The sequence below is a fragment of the Ambystoma mexicanum genome, chromosome 6p (assembly GCF_040938575.1).
Source record: "Ambystoma mexicanum isolate Mex_15411 chromosome 6p, UKY_AmexF1_1, whole genome shotgun sequence".
In the NCBI taxonomy this organism is placed as follows: Eukaryota; Metazoa; Chordata; class Amphibia; order Caudata; family Ambystomatidae; genus Ambystoma; species Ambystoma mexicanum.
The window spans coordinates 127,275,146-127,293,084 of record NC_090935.1 but is presented as its reverse complement, the minus strand read 5'-3'; positions in this window follow the sequence as shown (position 1 = coordinate 127,293,084).

Sequence of the window (17,939 nt, the reverse complement as noted above, 5' to 3'; positions counted from 1 at the left end):
TAGACCAAAATGGGAAAAGATGTGGTTAATCATCAGGGCAGCTGCTGTTTCTGCCTTGCAGTTTGGGGCCGGGAGACATTCCACCCACTTGGTAAACAAGCATGTAACGGTCAACATGTACTTGTTTCCTCTAGACGAGCGAATTACAGGGCCTACAAAGTCGATTTGCAAATCTGACCATGGCAGTGTCATCCCCCTCTTTTGGAGAGGAGCACGGTGTGTGAGGGATGATGGCTGAAACTGTGCACACACAAGACACCCCTTCAAGTATTGGTCGAGGTCCTGCCCCATGTGTGGCCAGTATGCAACCTCTCTTAAGATCTCAAGTGTTGTATGAAACCCCCTATTACCGCCGGTGGCCGCATCATGGGCGTGACTTAACATCAGGCTTCGAAATAAAGTAGGGACCACCCACTGATCATGGCCAGCTTTGGATTTCCTTACCAACAAACCGTCTTTGATTCGGAACATTTTTGGACATTTCATCAACACTCTAAGGTCCCCTTTCCCAATGTAATCGGTATCCCTCAGGGGAAAGTTCTCAGGGTCCTCAATGTGTTGGTAAAACTTACCAATTATTGGATCCCCCTTCTGAGCTGTAATCAAATCAGCATCTGGGGTCTCCTTACTCCATTTTGCAGTTGAAAGATCAATGTGAGCATTTGTCTGGGACCTAGTGATAGCAGTGACCTAGAGTTCCCCAAACAGGGACTCTATTTCTATTAGATCCCCTTGGATGGCCCCGGTTTTGGCCAGCTGTTCAGCTAAGTCATTTCCAGTTTTGTCTGGTCCCTCTACTTTGGAATGACCCTTGATCTTCTTCCAGTAGATGGTCATCCAATTCGAGGTGACCAGATCATCAATGTTTTGAATTAACTTCCCATGTTTCAAGGGTTTGTTATTAGCACATAACATGCCTCTGGTTTTCCAATTAACCAGGTGCTCCACGAACCCGTTCCGTACATAATCTGAATCTGTGATTATGACCAGTTCGTGGAGTTGATGTTGGACAGCAATGAGGATGGCTTGATACACAGCCATCAATTCTGCCACCTGACTACTTCGGGGACCAATTTTGTAACCAGCGGAGGGTTCTGAGGACTCATTCACCCATGCATTCCCTACGCTGGCCACCAGTTCTTTTTCCCCGTTGTTGTCAACATGGTAAGAGCATCCATCCACATAAACAGTGGCCATTCCCTCACACGTGTCCTCTTCAAAGACTTTGTGTGGGGAATTAAGGTATGCCTCCATGTTGTCCTTGATTTTCAGACTTTCGTCCTCGAGACAGTTTTCACTGGCACAATCATGCAAGTCAGCCAGACCTTGCGCGAGGGGACTCTTCTTGTTTTGGCCATATCTGACCTCCACAGGAAAGCCTTGCATTGACCGAATCCAGGAAGTGATTCGGGAATTACTCACATTTCCGGGCTCAGATTCTGTCACTTTGGAGGTATTGCAGAGGCTGGTGTGGAGTCTCCACTATAATGTGTTCCCCCTGGATAAACGGGCGGTAATTCTTCAATGCCCACACCGTTGCCAGGAATGCCTTCTCACAATCGTTGAATTTTTCCTCCACAGAGGATAAAGTTTTGCTCGCATAGAAGATTAATTTATTGACCTTGTCATGCTTTTGGTATAATACTGTCATCAAGCACGTATTAGAGAACCCTTTCTCCAGGAATAACTCCTTGTTTCTGACAGGGTAAGCTAGGCAGGGCGCTTGTGAGAGGCTTCTTTGAGCTTTCTTACTGCCTCGGATTGTTCTGGACCCCATTCCCACTTTACCCCCCCGCTTCAAGAGATGAATCAGGGGTCTGGTGATCTCTGTATAACCCTCAATGAACTTTCTGCTGTAATTAGTCAGTCCAAGGAGGCTCCTTAGTTCCCGCAGAGTTGTGGGGTCTTTCAGTTTCTGGAATGCTTCCACTTTCTTTTCTTGGGGACAGAGACCCTGCAGAGTAATCTCATGCCCCAAGAAATTAACACGGGTTCTACACCACTGTGCTTTCTGAAAGGAATGTTTTGCTCCGGCGGCCCTCAACTGTGTCAGAACATAACGGATCTCCGCTATGTGTTCTTCCACAGATTAACTTTTGATGAGGACATCATCTACATAAGCCAGGTTACCCCTCGCACCCAGGTCGGGCATGGCCAAACGTAGGGAAATGTTGAATTCATTGCCGGTGTTGAGGTATCCGAAGGGAGTTTGGGTCCATGTGTACCGCTGGCCCCCAAAGGTAAAAGCCAGTTTGTATTGGTCCTCTCTACTGACAGGCACGGTCCAGTATCCATTGGTCAGGTCGATTGCAGCGAATACCTGTGACCCCTGAATCTGGGCCAGCCCTTGGTCAATGTAGGGCAGAGGCCATCGGGAAGTATGGACCCGTGTGTTGAACTCCCTAAGTGCGGCACAGAGTCTCCACTGGCCGTTTGGCTTCAATATTCCCAGCACCGGATTATTGAAGGTGCTGTGTACTGGATGGATTATTCCCCGGGACTCAAGGTTCTTAATTATTTCAGTAAGGGACTCCATGGATGCGAGAGGCAAGCGATATTGCTTCACAAACACTGGAGTCATGCCAGGGTCCGTGGGAATTATTTTTGTGTGGATGTCGGTGCGACCACTGTCATATGAGTCTACCGCAAATAGATCTTGGAAATCCAAGAAAACTTGTTTCAACTTTTGCTTCTGTTCCAGAGTCACACAGCCATCAGCTAGGTTGACTCTCTCTTCCACCATCTGCCTGAAGCCTGGGAAGACTTCTGGTTTTGCTATCTCAGCGGCCTCCTCCAGCTGGGTGGAGAAGTCCCTGGTCAGGGTTCTGATTTGGACTGGAGGCTTCAGTTGGGAAAGGCAGCCTTCATGGACCTGGAAAATCACCTCAGCCCTCCTGAAGTCACAAGTCACATCTTCTGTACCATAAGGGCAGGAAGTGTACACCAGGAAGTTCCCCCCATGCCGGGCAAAAATCCTGTCTGGTGGTGTATTGTCATCACTGTCACTGTCAAAACAGTCCTTGGGGATTGGTCCTAACAGTTCATTTCCTAAATCAATGGAGAAATGTCGGTCATCAACCGCCATTCCAATAATGGTGCCTGCGGCTAGAGTAATACACTTTAAGTCGCTGTTATCCACCTCTATTGGAATGGTGTCATGTTCTATGTTGACTAATGTTGTTGGGTTTACCCCCAACCCTTGCTGTTGGAGAGAAGCATTTAGATGAATATAAGCATCAGGGTTTTTCAATTTTTGTCCTCTTTTAACTTTCACTTCCAGGGAGAATTGTCGGGTCCTTTCTGGGATGGTGACTTCCTCTTTAATCTGAATTTCAACTGCATAGGGTAGCAATTGAGCTGAGCTACATGCTTTTTCTGGATCATCAAAGCCCACGGGATTATCTGCTAATCGGGACCAAGCTTTGAAGTTTATTACGTCCAAACTAATGGCAAAGCGATTGAGGATATCACTGCCTAAGTAAAAGGCGGCAGTGACGTCTCGCACGACCCAACAATTATGGACTATGCTCTTGTGGCCAATGGACATTTTGAGCATACACCTGCTTGGCAGGAGATGTTTGGAATTGGGTGCTTCCAGGTCCATTTCCCATTTGTCTATCAGTTTGAATGTGGGAATGGCTGGATCTTTTGGGAGGTGGCGGAACATGGCTTCGCTGATGAAGCTCTTACCGTTGTTCACACACACTCTGGCGAGAACAGAGTCCTTCCCTTCATTTAACTGAACGGGGATGAACAACTGCTCTCCAATTTGCTGAACATCAGCCAGGCTCTGAGCCGATTTCACATCTTTCTGGATTATTGGAGTGGGAATGTCTGATTGTGGATTAGTAAAGAATTTCAGAGTGTTTCCTTCCAGTGTGGAATACCATCTTAAACTGGAAGGAAGGTTAATTTTCAGAAATAGAGAGGACCCCCCCATCACCAGTCTGTTGTCCTACTGCTATTACTGTCACGTCGGGAATTTGGTTGTTCTGGAATTGAAATTCTACTTGGTCAGATTTTTGTTCCACCATGTGGCACGTGCCGTTTAAACTAACATGGTTGACACTCTGTTGTAATTTTATTGGTCGGCTAGTCTGGGTCCAGAGGACCTTGTTTACGCAATCTATTAGGGGTGACAACCTTCTCAGGAGGTTATTCCCTAGTAAACAAGGGGTGCCCTCTGGAGTCACTACTATGACCGGGTGTTTCACTTTGTGTCGCCCAATTTTAATGTCCAAATCTGCAGTCCCTTGGACAGGAATTTCCTTCCAGTCAAAGTTCTGAAGTTGTCTAGGAAGCGAGGTTAGGGGAATTTGGTAATTCTCCCCCCTTCCTAAATTTAGCTCATCAAAGCCCCTTTTGGACAGAATGGTAGCTTGGGATCCAGTGTCCACCAGTGCCAAAATTGAACCCTGCCCATGTACTTGTGCCGGGGCATAGTATCTTCCCTCCTTCTCCTCAAGGGGGCACAGATAATGCACATTTTTGGACAACTGGTGGGCTAATTTTTTAGTTTTGGACATTGAGAGAGAAGAGATTTGGGCAGAGTTCGGCAGTGAGTTTTGGGAATCTGAAAGAAAAAGTTGGCAACTGGATATGGTTTTGAGTTCCCCTGGTTCCGATTCTGGGCTCCCCCCCCCTTTTTGGAGGCAGTCACAAGGATGGGTTTGAACCAGGGGTTTTCGGTCTTGTTGGTTGTGGGATAGAATGATGGGCGGCGACAGTTCAATCCCCACATCTACCCAGTCTGGGTTGGAATCCCTTGGGACCCATTTTCCTTGCGAGGAGTTCCCCCATCTCTGAAGGAGAAGATCCTTATCCCAGGATCCTCTGAGGATCCCTCTCCCTCAAATTGGAAGACATGTATCTCCTCCACAAAATGGGTCTGTTTGGGTCCTTTGTTTCTCCTACCTCCTCTCTGCTCCTTGGGTGGCAGACTTTCAGGGGTAGGAGATTTTGTTTCCGGTTCCTGGGTTTCCAGGGGCTGTTTACAAGTGGGGAAGCCCCTTGTGCCTCCTCCCTAGGAACCGGTGGGTTATCGGGGTGCTGCCCCGTCATTGTTCTGGAGCACCAGGCCCAGAGTTTGGGGCATTCTGCGGTGGCATGCTCATCTGAGGGTTCTGTTGAGCCCTCAGTATGTGACCCAGATCCCGTGCCATATTTTGGAACTGGCGCTCTAACTGTGAAACCCGCTCAGGCTGATACATGGTTCTATTTTCTCCCCTGGGCTGATCCCGGGAAGGGTAGCTATCCCTTCTCTGGTAGTACCCCGGGTTGGGAAGATTTGGGTACCCCTCCACACTTGGCCTCCCCTCTCCCAGATTCGGTTGTCTGGGCTCAGGGAATTGTGGAAAGAAGGATGGATGATTTTGGGGCTGGAAGTTGGGTGTATACCTGGGGAACAAGTTCTGCCCAGGATTTGGTGAATTTCTGCCCTCCTGGGGGAAGTGCGGAGGGAAGTTCCCTGGGTTGGGTGCTTGGTTGGATGCCCCCCCTTGGGCTGGAGGAGTCCACACATAACCCAGGATTGGTCTGTTTCCCTTATAGCGGGGACTTACATAGTCAGGGGAGCGAGGGACCCCATTTGTGGGACTACCTCCTTGACTCCCTGTCAGTGACTGGCCCGAGGGCCTTCTGGGCTTAGAATTATTCAGTGCAGGCAGGTTGTTAGGCCCCCCCCATCTCCAAATCTAAAACGGGGGCAACCTTTATCTCTGCCACCTTGGCACCAGCAGGGGTGCTGTTGGTTTTGGGGATTTTGGGCTTATTCTTATTTTCCACTGGTTTCTGCACCTGATAGATGCGGGTGGCTTGCTCAATGACCCACTCTAAAGATCTTTTCTCGTGAAAGTCTCTCACGAGCTGGGTCATTATGTATTTGGGTAAGGCATGGAAAAACGTATTAACAAATTCTTTACTGTCAGTGCGTACCCTTTTTGTAGTCTGTGCAAAAGCACGCTTTAACTCCTGCACAAATTCTTGTGGGGCCTGATCCTCCCCACATTGCAAATTGTAGGCTGCCTTGCAAGCCTCTTGGGGATTTCTGTGAACAGAAAAATGTTTCAAGATGGCCTCCCTGTAGGTGGACCATCTTGAATGATTTTGGTCCTCCAGCCCCGCAAAGAAACTGGAGTATTCTGGGGAGAATGTCCATTTTACATACTGAATGCAGCCACTGCTGTCTTTCAAATGGAAAGTCTCCATCATTTGCTCATAAAGCTCCAAGTCTTCCTAAACAGAATACTTGGCGTTCTTGTGATAAGGGGTAATGACACTCCTTATTACCTTGATCTGCTTTAAGGGGTCCTTAAGCAAGGCCCTTTTTGCCTTATTGGCCTTTTTGGTTAGGGTAACCCTGGTCCACTCATCCTCTGACTTAGAGGCACTGCTCCCAGAGGTGCCCGTCTGATCTTCCAGGTTTTCCCGGATTCTGCGAACCTGGGAATGGCTGGCAGAATGTGGGGACCTAGTCTCCTGTGTCCTGGGCCACTCAGAGGAGTCTTCAGATCCCTCCTTGCTGCCAGGATTTGATGGGCACCCCCCCCACTGACCTAACCGGGCAGAGGTTTTTAGGATGCCCTGAGTGGGCCTACTCTCCTGGGGTTCCCCACTAAATTGCACTGTGCTTGGGTGCCCATATCCGGATGCCCGCCCATCCATTCCTGGGAGGTACTGGCCTATGAATCCCATACTTTTGGCTGGATAGTAATCTGCCATCCCCGTGGCCCTGGGCTCATGTGCACCATGGGACATGGGTGTGGCAGAGTCCAAGGACTGGGAGAGATGAAGGCCTCTGGTACTAGGACTCCTGAGGTTATGCTCAGGTGTTTCCCTTTCCCAGCGAACTTCATCTCTGTCAGCCCTTGTTCCCTGTTGCAATGCAAGAGCCTGCACTTTCAGTTCCTCAGTTAAGGCCTTACTAGCCTCTAATAGTCTCTCCTGCATGGCTACCTGTTGCTGGAGCCTATCATTGTGCTGACAGAGAGCCTCATTTTCTCTCTGCACTTCCTGGTTGGTCCTGGAATACTGGGCCTGTCTTTGCTGCAGGAGGGTTACCTCCTGGGTCCCATCCCTACTGGCCTGTTCCTTTCTTGCCAGAGCATCTTCCAACCTCCTGGTGTGCTCTAGCAAGTCCTGATGCTCTTTTTGGAGGTCACCTAGCCCCGGGAGGGCCAGGTTATTTTCTTCAATTTTTTCTTTTAATTGGCAGATTTCCTGGCCTAAGGTGTCCCTTTCCTGACTAAGAGCCTGCATCTGTGCCGCCAGGGCATCCCTCTGCCTTTTAAGGGCCCCAGCTTTCTGGCGTTCTTGATCAAACTCTGCCTGGGTATCCAGGTCTTTCAAAATCAATTTATTGCTTTCCTCTTTCTCTCTGTCTAGTCGGATTTGCAGGGTGGCTACCTGCTCTGTGCATGCCCTGTTGAAGTCCAGTTGTTGCTCCAGCTTTTTCTGGCTCTGCAGTAGGGAGTCCAAATCTTCTTGGTACTCCTTCTGCAAGGCCAGAGATCTGGTATCCTGGTCAGCCTTTTCCTGTTGCAGGATATCCATATCCTCCTTTATTTTAATAATATACTGCCTAGTATCATTTTCTGACTCCTGGCTCCTCTGCAGCCTCTGCTCAGAAGAGGCCAGGTCAGATTGGGCCTTCTCTAATGCCCTCAGTTGCCTATTTGCCAGATCTTGGCCTTCAGTACATTTGTCCTGTATAGCTTCCATATATAAATATAAATATGCCGCTACCCTGGCAATCTTGTTGTGCTCATCCTTGGCCTTAGGGGCCATATATAGTTCACTCAGGACCACATGTAATGGATCCTGATCTCTCCATATGTCTGACCGTGTTTCAGTGATCCAGGGTGCGATTGCCTGCAACCAGGCCGCCTGGTCCTGATGAGCCCACTCACCTCTCACAAATAGCTTATGTAAGAGGTGTTCTCTGGCTATTTTGATATCTACCAAGGTCATCATTCTGGAAATTGATTTCCTTCCTGGCTTACAGAAGTTTGTATTTTATTTTGCAAAACAGACCGTTTCCATAGAGCATTCCTTTGAGGGGTGTTTATACAGTGTAACACGGCGTGGTGATCCAACATGATTTGTATCCTGTCAGTTAGCACACTGTATTAATCTGCACAAGTGATAGATCTAATCCAGAATCCCCGGCTCGAGCCCCCAATCTGTTAAGTGACTTCAATTCAGCACTCCCACTAAGTCCTTGACTGGGATTGCTCAAGGGAAGCCCTTTTTTATATATTTTTATAGCAAGTTATACTCTGGATGATAAACCCTTGTATAACACCCCTCTCTATGAATCCCCCTGATCTCACTGAGCCAAGAAGTAGGTGTGTTTTGCAATTTAAAATATTTATTGGAAAAATTAAACAATATATTTATCACTCTTTTATAATAAATTAATATTTGATAGCACCCTTATGAATATAATGTGGATCAGCAATAGATAATCTGACACTAGCACACTTCTTTACAATCAATGAGGAGTTAGTATAGGAAGGATAAGGTAGCAGAAAATACTTTTATGGTGTCATTGAAAAGCAATGAGGGACAAATGCAGCACAGAAATAAACTTGATATGATTTCAACAAAAGATAATGTGATCACTTTTTCTTTGACAATTCCCTCCCCCCGTATGCAAGATAAGGAGATGGAAGGGGAGCTCATAATTCTCAGGAATACAAAATGCAATACAAATTTCCAGTTCCCCCCAATGAGCTTAGAGGAAAACAGGTATGATTTTAAATCAGGCAAGATCCTTTTAAATGTGGTGGCAATGAGGTGAAAAATATGCTGAAAATGCTTTTAATTCCCTCTAGCGGTTCAGGGTGAGTGAGAGATATTTTAAATCAGTGCAGGGCAGCCCTACCAATGATTCAGGGATGGTTATCAGGTTTAAAACGGGATTTAGTAATGGAAGCAAAAGACAGATATTTTTACACGTGGTTGAAATGAAGCAAACTGTCAATTCGCAGCACTTTTTCTGAGTGCGTCGATCGCGATTACGGAGGAACTATAAGGAGTAGCAAGTCGGTTTTAGGCTTGTTGGAAAGCTTAGAATCTTAGCTTTAACATGAAAGTTAAACCACGTTCCTAGCACAAAAGATACGGACGATTCAATGGAGGTAGTTTCTCAAAATAAAAGTAAAGCTCAGAATGACAGATATCAGTTTTGCAGAATGGACACACAATTTCTTATGATGCAGTTCTAAATAGGTTAAAATAGTTTGAATTAGATTATTTTAGACTAAGAGATTGGTTCTGGCACAGTTCTAGCTGAGTACTCACACTCTAAAGTTGAAATAGGCCATCAAGGTCTGATCAGGTTTAGACTGGACTCCTGGCGGGTGGTTCTGAAGTCACAGCTCTCTGGGTCAGCTCTGCTCTGCACTTCACAGCGGTCTGGTCTTGGTCTATCTGGTTCTGGTCTCTCTGGATACAGCACTGGTTTCTGGGTCTGCTACCAGTTCTGGCAAAAGTTCTTGGCAAAGAATCCAACAGCTCGCCCGACTGTAGAATAGTTTGGTTGGATTGCTGGATTCTGAAGGCCTGCTGAGAAGAGTTCTCAGCTTGTGGGTTAGGCCTTTGCTTTAAGTTCTGTAGTCTATCTGGAGTCTAAGTTCTGGATGTTCCTTCTAGATGTTGTGTGGTCCGGCATAATGCTCTGCAAGAAAATGGAAATTTAATGTCTCTACCTGGGTTTTGGTGTTCCTTTTATGTCTTTAGAAAATGGGTGTGTGTGTGGCATAACTAAGCCTGCCCCTCACAACTTATCATTGGCCAAGTGTTCCTCTCTCCCTTGATTGGGGGACTGAGTTGTGAGTCAGGATGAGTCAGAGTGATGCTATTTTTATGGCTGGCTGAAATCCCTCCCCTTGTCAAATTGCACACAAATCTATATTTGATCCAAATACACATTTATCTATGTACCATTTTTCTAATATTATATGTCCAGTTAACATATTTTCTGTAGCACCAAACCATCCGATCCCTGTCTTTGTAAGATGTTGTGTCCACTTCTGACAGAATTCTGCCCTTTTCATCCAGATAATGACCTCTAAACTTTTCCAGATTTTACACAAATGTGCACAAGGAATATGGGTATCAGATGATAAGGTGTCAGATTTTTAACATACATACATTTGGAGTAACAACCTATTTTCCGCTACTACCCCCCCCCAGAACATACCACAGAGTCCTAACACCTCTTAAAATGTGCACAGAAAAATCACAAGAATGATGATATTATTTATATAATTTTGACAAGTCTGCACTATGAATTATCCATCTTTTTAAAATTATGCTCTGACCCCGTGGGTTGTGGTTTCCCAAAGCACATGGCGGAATTTCTGGTTTGTCCACTTCCTCCAACTCAAGTTGCTCACAGAGGCACTGCCCCTCCCAGTTTCTCTTAAGAGGAAGCCATTTACGACCCCCCCTAATTTAACATTTGCCTGAGCCAAGGAAGGCTCATTGTTCTGTTTCCCTGCTCCCAGGTGCTCCTCCCTTGATTCAATCAGGGAGATGGCATCTCATTTTGGTGGGAACAGCAGAAGGCAGCCAGGCCTGTTATGCAGTTTCAGGGCAAGTTTCAACTCCTGTCGGGGGTAGTTGCCGGGCAGAATTCAATCTCTTCACGCCCGGCTTCAGCTAAATGTCACTTTTGTTCCAGTTTTCTTCATTCAAATCAAACTTACAATTTTTACACATGCAGTTAGAACGCTGATTCTAAGTTCAAAACTATGACCTTTAAACAGTTGCAACCTATATGACACTCAAAAGTAGGTCACTCATTTATTTTAAACATTTCAATTTTAGTGTTTTTAAATCCAATTTCAGTTAAGCTGCTGACATCCACAGCTCAGCCAGTTTTGTTATAAACATTGTTTTGGGCTCTGCATCTTTCCAGATTTTGCATGCACACAAGACTACATTCTGCCAAATGTCTGCTGGTGTTCAGTGAGATTTTGGAATATCTTGCAATGTTTAAAATAGGCATTTTTAGCTTGCATTTCAGAGAAACAAAGGTGATTTCAAAGCACTTTTTGAGCTAACCGGCACTGCTGTTTTTCCTTTGGCACCACGTTTCACTCATGGCGCTTCTGGCCCATCACGCTCGCACTAGTGGGTGGCAGGTTAGGCGACCATTTTGGTGTGCGCAAAACGGCACGGTTTTCCTGGATTCTGGAGCAATGTGGGCTTTTTCGGCCATCTTGGATTTTCTGAGCCCATAGCCCTAAATGTTGCAGCATAATAACTCGAACATGGGTCAAAACCCCTGACAACCCCTTAAAACAGATTAAGGCAATAAGGAGTGTCATCACCCCTTATCACAAGAACGCCAAGTATTCTGTTTGGCAACACTTGGAGCTTTACGAGCAAATGATGGAGACTTTCCATTTGAAAGACAGCAGTAGCTGCATGCAGTACGTCAAATGGACATCCTCCCGAGAATACTCCAGTTTCTTTGCGGGGCTGGAGGACCAAAATCATGCAAGATGGTCCACCTACAGGGCGGCCATCTTAAAGCACTTCTCTGTTCACCGGAATCCCCAAGAGGCTCGCAAGGCAGCCTACAATCTGCAATGTGGTGAGGATCAGGCCCCACAAGAATTTGTGCAGGAATTGAAGAGTGCCTTTGCGCAGACTACCAGAAGGGTGCGCACGGACAGCAAAGAATTTGTTAACACATTTTTCAATCATACAAAAGATATATCGAGGTCGTCCCTTAGAGCAAAAAGTGGATTGGGACTAATGTAAGAAATATCTATAAGCCAAAACTATCCACTCTGCTGAAATACAAAAAGTTATTTTTAAAACAAATTGTTTTTGGTTTAAACAACGTTAGTAGTGTGACCTAAAGCAAGGGGGTCACACAAGTTATTTGGCCACAATATTTGTACTCTGAAAACATTCCTTAGACAGAATATTTTATTTTGTATTTTCAAAAAGGGTAGGTTTATGAATACAAAAAATTAGAAGTGCAGTTTAAGGTAACAGAAAAAGTAGTTGAAGGAAAAATTTAGGATTAGAAGGGAATCTGACAAAAAGACAAATTCGTGCACTTTGAAGGTAAATAAATACAAACAATGAATGAATCACATACAAAAACATATATGACAGCAAGGCAAACAAAAAGAAAAAGAGGCCAAATTCAACGGCCCAAATTTTAGTATACAAGTGCCGCTGCTTTAGTAAATAAATGGATGTAGGTCTGCCTCAAACGACAGAGCAAACAATAAGAGGCCAAAGGTCCCTTATCTGGAGGGAAACTCTAAGCGGCCCACATTGCAGTATACAGGTGCCACTGTTTAATGAATAAACAAGATGCAGGTCTGCCGACGTGGCGGTGTTTGGTGACATGGAAAACTTATGGACGGAGGCACAGAGAGCTTCGTGCATCAGTGATATTTCAACATTAGTTCAAGGTATAGTTGTAATTTAAGTCTCGAAATAAAGTTTTCCAATCAATAAAGAGAGTTCAAACATCCATATTCACGTTTCGGATCTGCCCCCTGCTGGGCATGTGCATTTGAAATAAAGTCTTCCTCAGGGCGAGAACATGAAGAAATGAGGGAAGTCAAACTTGTCCCTGTATGAAGGCAGACAAAGAAAAAGGGAAGTGTCACAAAAAAAATTTAAAATTTGAGGAATGTTTTCATCTGTGGTGGCATAGGTCCAAATCCAGAGAGAATTATTTATATTATAATTTTGCAACAATAGTTAAAAACCCTAGTGGGAACTGAGGTCCTTACCCTGATTATATAGAACAGAGTCCTTCCCATCATTTAACTGAACAGGGATGAACAACTGCTCTCCAATTTGCTGAATATCAGCCAGGCTCTGAGCTCATTTCACATCTTTCTGAACTATTGAAGTGGGAATGTCTGATTGTGGATTAGTAAAGAATTTCAGAGTATTTCCTTCCAGTGTGGAATAACACCTTAAACTGGAAGGAAGGTTGATTTTCAGAAATAGTGAGGACGCCCCATCACCAGTCTGTTGTCCTACTGCTATTAATGTCACGTCTGGAATTTGGTTGTTCCGGAAGTGAAATTCTACTTGGTCAGATTTTTGTTCAACCATGTGGCATGTGCCGTTTAAACTAACATGGTTGACACTCTGTTTTAATTTTATTGGCCGGATAGTCTGGGTCCAGAGGACCTTGTTTACGCAATCTATTAGGGGTGACAACCTTCTCAGGAGGTCATTCTCTAGTAAACAAGGGGTGCCCTCTGGAGTCACTACTATGACCGGGTGTTTCACCTTGTGTCGTCCAATTTTGATGTCCAAATCTGCAGTCCCTCTGATGGGAATTTCCTTCCCGTCAAAGTTCTGAAGTTGTCCAGGAAGAGAGGTAAGAGGAATTCGGTATATTCTCCCCCTTCCTGCATTTAGTTCATCAAAGGCCCTTTTGGACAAAAGGGTAGCTTGGGATCCAGTGTCCACCAGTTCCAAAATTGTACCCTGACCCTGTACTAGTACCGGGGCATAGTATCTTCCCTCCTTCTCCTCAAGTGGGCACAGATAATGCACATTTTTGGACAACTAGTCAGGGGAGCGAGGGACCCCATTTGTGGGACTACCTCCTTGACTCCCTGTCAGTGACTGGCCCGAGGGCCTTCTGGGCTTAGAATTATTCAGTGCAGGCAGGTTGTTTGGCCCCCCCCATCTCCAAATCTAAAACGGGGGCAACCTTTACCTCTGCCACCTTGGCACCAGCAGGGGTGCTGTTGGTTTTGGGGATTTTGGGCTTATTCTTATTTTCCACTGGTTTCTGCACCTGATAGATGCGGGTGGCTTGCTCAATGACCCAGTCTAAAGATCTTTTCTCGTGAAAGTCTCTCACCAGCTGGGTCATTATGTATTTGGGTAAGGCATGGAAAAACGTATTAACAAATTCTTTACTGTCAGTGCGTACCCTTTTTGTAGTCTGTGCAAAAGCACGCTTTAACTCCTGCACAAATTCTTGTGGGGCCTGATCCTCCCCACATTGCAAATTGTAGGCTGCCTTGCGAGCCTCTTGGGGATTTCTGTGAACAGAAAAATGTTTCAAGATGGCCTCCGTGTAGGTGGACCATCTTGAATGATTTTGGTCCTCCAGCCCCGCAAAGAAACTGGAGTATTCTGGGGAGAATGTCCATTTTACATACTGAATGCAGCCACTGCTGTCTTTCAAATGGAAAGTCTCCATCATTTGCTCATAAAGCTCCAAGTCTTCCTAAACAGAATACTTGGCGTTCTTGTGATAAGGGGTAATGACACTCCTTATTACCTTGATCTGCTTTAAGGGGTCATTAAGCAAGGCCCTTTTTGCCTTATTGGCCTTTTTGGTTCAGGTAACCCTGGTCCACTCATCCTCTGACTTAGAGGCACTGCTCCCAGAGGTGCCCGTCTGATCTTCCAGGTTTTCCCGGATTCTGCGAACCTGGGAATGGCTGGTAGAATGTGGGGACCTAGTCTCCTGTGTCCTGGGCCACTCAGAGGAGTCTTCAGATCCCTCCTTGCTGCCAGGATTTGATGGGCACCCCCCCCCACTGACCTAACCGGGCAGAGGTTTTTAGGATGCCCTGAGTGGGCCTACTCTCCTGGGGTTCCCCACTAAATTGCACTGTGCTTGGGTGCCCATATCCGGATGCCCGCCCATCCATTCCTGGGAGGTACTGGCCTATGAATCCCATACTTTTGGCTGGATAGTAATCTGCCATCCCCGTGGCCCTGGGCTCATGTGCACCATGGGACATGGGTGTGGCAGAGTCCAAGGACTGGGAGAGATGAAGGCCTCTGGTACTAGGACTCCTGAGGTTATGCTCAGGTGTTTCCCTTTCCCAGCTAACTTCATCTCTGTCAGCCCTTGTTCCCTGTTGCAATGCAAGAGCCTGCACTTTCAGTTCCTCAGTTAAGGCCTTACTAGACTCTATTAGTCTCTCCTGCATGGCTACCTGTTGCTGGAGCCTATCATTGTGCTGACAGAGAGCCTCACTTTCTCTCTGCACTTCCTGGTTGGTCCTGGAATACTGGGCCTGTCTTTGCTGCAGGAGGGTTACCTCCTGGGTCCCATCCCTACTGGCCTGTTCCTTTCTTGCCAGAGCATCTTCCAACCTCCTGGTGTGCTCTAGCAAGTCCTGATGCTCTTTTTGGAGGTCACCTAGCCCCGGGAGGGCCAGGTGATTTTCTTCAATTTTTTCTTTTAATTGGCAGACTTCCTGGCCTAAGGTGTCCCTTTCCTGACTAAGAGCCTGCATCTGTGCCGCCAGGGCATCCCTCTGCCTTTTAAGGGCCCCAGCTTTCTGGCGTTCTTGATCAAACTCTGCCTGGGTATCCAGGTCTTTCAAAATCAATTTATTGCTTTCCTCTTTCTCTCTGTCTAGTCGGATTTGCAGGGTGGCTACCTGCTCTGTGCATGCCCTGTTGAAGTCCAGTTGTTGCTCCAGCTTTTTCTGGCTCTGCAGTAGGGAGTCCAAATCTTCTTGGTACTCCTTCTGCAAGGCCAGAGATCTGGTATCCTGGTCAGCCTTTTCCTGTTGCAGGATATCCCTATCCTCCTTTATTTTAATAATATACTGCCTAGTATCATTTTCTGACTCCTGGCTCCTCTGCAGCCTCTGCTCAGAAGAGGCCAGGTCAGATTGGGCCTTCTCTAATGCCCTCAGTTGCCTATTTGCCAGATCTTGGCCTTCAGTACATTTGTCCTGTCTAGCTTCCATATATAAATATAAATATGCCGCTACCCTGGCAATCTTGTTGTGCTCATCCTTGGCCTTAGGGGCAATATATAGTTCACTCAGGACCACATGTAATGGATCCTGATCTCTCCATATGTCTGACCGTGTTTCAGTGATCCAGGGTGCGATTGCCTGCAACCAGGCCGCCTGGTCCTGATGAGCCCACTCACCTCTCACAAATAGCTTATGTAAGAGGTGTTCTCTGGCTATTTTGATATCTACCAAGGTCATCATTCTGGAAATTGATTTCCTTCCTGGCTTACAGAAGTTTGTATTTTATTTTGCAAAACAGACCGTTTCCATAGAGCATTCCTTTGAGGGGTGTTTATACAGTGTAACACGGTGTGGTGATCCAACATGATTTGTATCCTGTCAGTTAGCACACTGTATTAATCTGCACAAGTGATAGATCTAATCCAGAATCCCCGGCTCAAGCCCCCAATCTGTTAAGTGACTTCAATTCAGCACTCCCACTAAGTCCTTGACTGGGATTGCTCAAGGGAAGCCCTTTTTTATATATTTTTATAGCAAGTTATACTCTGGATGATAAACCCTTGTATAACACCCCTCTCTATGAATCCCCCTGATCTCACTGAGCCAAGAAGTAGGTTTGTTTTGCAATTTAAAATATTTATTGGAAAAATTAAACAATATATTTATCACTCTTTTATAATAAATTAATATTTGATAGCACCCTTATGAATATAATGTGGATCAGCAATAGATAATCTGACACTAGCACACTTCTTTACAATCAATGAGGAGTTAGTATAGGAAGGATAAGGTAGCAGAAAATACTTTTATGGTGTCATTGAAAAGCAATGAGGGACAAATGCAGCACAGAAATAAACTTGATATGATTTCAACAAAAGATAATGTGATCACTTTTTCTTTGACAATTCCCTCCCCCCGTATGCAAGATAAGGAGATGGAAGGGGAGCTCATAATTCTCAGGAATACAAAATGCAATACAAATTTCCAGTTCCCCCCAATGAGCTTAGAGGAAAACAGGTATGCTTTTAAATCAGGCAAGATCCTTTTAAATGTGGTGGCAATGAGGTGAAAAATATGCTGAAAATGCTTTTAATTCCCTCTAGAGGTTCAGGGTGAGTGAGAGATATTTTAAATCAGTGCAGGGCAGCCCTACCAATGATTCAGGGATGGTTATCAGGTTGAAAACGGGATTTAGTAATGGAAGCAAAAGACAGATATTTTTACACGTGGTTGAAATGAAGCAAACTGTCAATTCGCAGCACTTTTTCTGAGTGCGTCGATCGCGATTACGGAGGAACTATAAGGAGTAGCAAGTCGGTTTTAGGCTTGTTGGAAAGCTTAGAATCTTAGCTTTAAGATGAAAGTTAAACCACGTTCCTAGCACAAAAGATACGGACGATTCAATGGAGGTAGTTTCTCAAAATAAAAGTAAAGCTCAGAATGACAGATATCAGTTTTGCAGAATGGACACACAATTTCTTATGATGCAGTTCTAAATAGGTTAAAATAGTTTGAATTAGATTATTTTAGACTAAGAGATTGGTTCTGGCACAGTTCTAGCTGAGTACTCACACTCTAAAGTTGAAATAGGCCATCAAGGTCTGATCAGGTTTAGACTGGACTCCTGGTGGGTGGTTCTGAAGTCACAGCTCTCTGGGTCAGCTCTGCTCTGCACTTCACAGCGGTCGGGTCTTGGTCTCTCTGGTTCTGGTCTCTCTGGATACAGCACTGGTTTCTGGGTCTGCTACCAGTTCTGGCAAAAGTTCTTGGCAAAGAATCCAACAGCTCGCCCGACTGTAGAATAGTTTGGTTGGATTGCTGGATTCTGAAGGCCTGCTGAGAAGAGTTCTCAGCTTGTGGGTTAGGCCTTTGCTTTAAGTTCTGTAGTCTATCTGGAGTCTAAGTTCTGGATGTTCCTTCTAGATGTTGTGTGGTCCGGCATAATGCTCTGCAAGAAAATGGAAATTTAATGTCTCTACCTGGGTTTTGGTGTTCCTTTTATGTCTTTAGAAAATGGGTGTGTGTGTGGCATAACTAAGCCTGCCCCTCACAACTTATCATTGGCCAAGTGTTCCTCTCTCCCTTGATTGGGGGACTGAGTTGTGAGTCAGGATGAGTCAGAGTGATGCTATTTTTATGGCTGGCTGAAATCCCTCCCCTTGTCAAATTGCACACAAATCTATATTTGATCCAAATACACATTTA